This window comes from Falco biarmicus, chromosome 1 (genome assembly GCF_023638135.1).
Source record: "Falco biarmicus isolate bFalBia1 chromosome 1, bFalBia1.pri, whole genome shotgun sequence".
NCBI classification, from domain to species: domain Eukaryota; kingdom Metazoa; phylum Chordata; class Aves; order Falconiformes; family Falconidae; genus Falco; species Falco biarmicus.
Genome location: NC_079288.1, coordinates 47,411,232 through 47,414,028, shown reverse-complemented (window position 1 = coordinate 47,414,028; position 2,797 = coordinate 47,411,232).

The window sequence follows — 2,797 nt, the reverse complement described above, 5'->3', positions numbered from 1 at the left end:
ATTTTACGTGTGAACCAGTGCTGCGGCTGTGGTACCGGTTAGTCTGAGCACTCGGGAACTGCTCCGAGGGAAGATGGGATTTCCCTCGTGTGGGCTGTAGCCCAGTTAGAGACATGACGAGGAGGCAGCTGGGTAGATGCTGGTCCCTGGATTCAGGTGTGCAGATTTATCCCCTTTGCTCAGATGGAGAGGGACTTGCCAGCTCTGCCTGCGGTGGCTGTCACAGCAGCCCCCAGCACAGAGGGGACATGGACCCTCCTCCCTGCCCCGGGCACCGCAGGCTGGGCCAGGGCAGGGTGCAAGTTGCTCCCCCCACAACAGCTCCCTGAGCTGCCTTGGCTGGCATCCTCTGGGGAGCAGGGCAGCCCGTGTGGGGACATCCATCGCAGCAGTCACGAGGAGTTACATTTTTTGGCATTTCCCTCCTGCCCTGATAAGGCATGTTGAGAGAAAAGGGAGCAGGTAGCAGCTCTGCTTCTCAGAGATGTCAGAGGAGATAAACCAAAGGTTTTCTGTGGCTTCCTCTGGCAGACATGAGCAATTTGTTGTACAAACTGAGGTAAAAGGAGCAGCAGCAAATTACTTTCAAAAACTTTAATTGGATTCGACTCCACTAGTACTGTTTGCACCAGAGAGATGATTCCTGCTTTGGGAAGGTTTAAGCTCCCAGGTCATTTTTGCCTACTACAGCTTGAGAAACAGAGCTCCACTGAGCATGCCTACCCTCTCTGTACCAGCTCCCTGTGTTCAGGCTCGAGTGTCTCAAATCAGTTGAATCTATATTGCCCTCAGGGTCAAAAGCACAAGTCCCTGACACCACCTACCCCGTGCTTGCTTTTCCTTGTCTGGGCAGGCAGCCTGGCTATTTCTAGAAAATGCAAGCAACATCAAGGACCAAGGGATTTGGGCCAAGCGTGAGGTCAAAGCCGACATGAGAGAGTAATTAGATTATCCGCTTCTGAAATCAGTGGCTATTAAGCATATGCAGCCCAGACATCATGGTGATTGGCACGTAGCAGTGTTGATGCTGAGGGCTTGTTAGCTGAACCAGCAGGTCTTTGCTCCCAATACAGGTGATATTTGGGAAGAGTAGATGATCTGCCTTCAGCATCTCCCCCCGCCGTGGCCGTTAGGGGTTGCAGGGCAGCTGGAGTTGTCCTCTGGGATGGGTTTGGACCATGGGTCACAGTGCGGTGCTTTCTGTGTTAGGAGAGGGCTTATCACTGCAGAAGCATTTAGATTGTTTTAATTTGATAAAAGCTTAATCAAATTGGTATTTTAAGTGGTTTTGTTTTTATGGCCCTAGCTGTCGTGGAAACAAGGACAACTAAGAAAGAATAAACAAGATAAAAGAAAAAAGAGGTAAAATAACTGTTTTGATCAGTAACTTAAGGAATGCTGCTCCTTGGGTCTAGTGTGGGGTTGATCTGCAACTGAACTGCACACATGTTGCTGACCGGCAGAGCTGTCCCACACTGAGCGACCTGGTCAGGCTTAAATACGCTCAGTCCAGAGACATGAACTTTGTGTTGAAGTCCTTTCTTGTATTAAAATAAAGTATGACTTTTGTTATCATACCTCTTTTTCCTTGCTCTTAGTAAGTAAGCACTTACGCTGGCCTATGAACGTGCATGGCACTTCACCGACCGGAGCAATTGCTTCCCTGCAGTGATCGCTCAGTAGAGAGTGGGGGCAAGGGCTCCCTGTGGCAGGATTGCACAGCACGAAAGGCAGCTGGCTTTGGAGGTGCAAGTGCATAGCCCTTCTGCACTGTGTTGATTTTCCACTCTAGCTATTTAGCTATTATGAAACAGGGCTGGGTGGTTATTTTTGTAATTATTTACTGAAAGCAGCTAACGATATTTATGAATTTGAGCTCAATTTTGCAAAACTTTCTACTGGGAAAAAAAGCAATATATTGTAAAAACAGTTTTAAAATGTCTTTTTTTTTTTTTTTTCTATTTGGAAGAAAAAAGAAGTGGTTTTGGTTTTCTAATCCTAGAAAAATATCTTTGTTTTAGTTTACCCAGAATACCTTCTCTCCTGTGTTTTCCAGTTCATTGGCCAAATACAAAAACCAGGTTCTTTCATCCTTTTCCATGGAGACAAAGAGAGTGTCTGTTCTGTCTGTCTGTCATTTTATCTAAGGAATTTCCTTTGCATTTATTCAAACTGATTGTTGTCTTTCCTCTATCTGAAGGTTTACAGTATTCTTTATCGTGAAAAAATCACCATGCTACAAAATAATATTTATGTCTCTACAGCGACATTATTTAAAACATCATCTAGAGAAATCATCCTCAAGAAATCAAAACCGTTTGTCTATAAAGAGTGCATGTGTTTGGTGCAATCAAGGAGACATAAATAAGGGTTGCAAAGTGTCATCTCTATGGTGACAGCATTAAGGCCCTCATTCAGCATGTTTCAGAAATTTGGAGGTGTTAACACTGGCAGAAGCACTACGAGTTAAGAATTACCACTCTACAATATATTTGAAAGCATTATTCTAACAATTCTGGTGTCTTAAACACACTTGGTTAGAATATCTCAACAGTGTATCTACGGTGTAAAGGAGAGAAAATATAAGCACTATATTTTAGCTTAAAATTGGTTAAAGATCATATGATGAACAACGAGCTAAAAGCTTTATTTCTTTAATAAATTGTTCTAAAAGCTTTTTATTTCATCTTCACTAAGCAGCTTAAACTGTTTTTATTTCCATCTCTGTTGAGAGCAAGATCTGCAGATCAGAAATGAGAGTGGTGAAATTATTTGTTGATGCTTGGATATTTAAAGA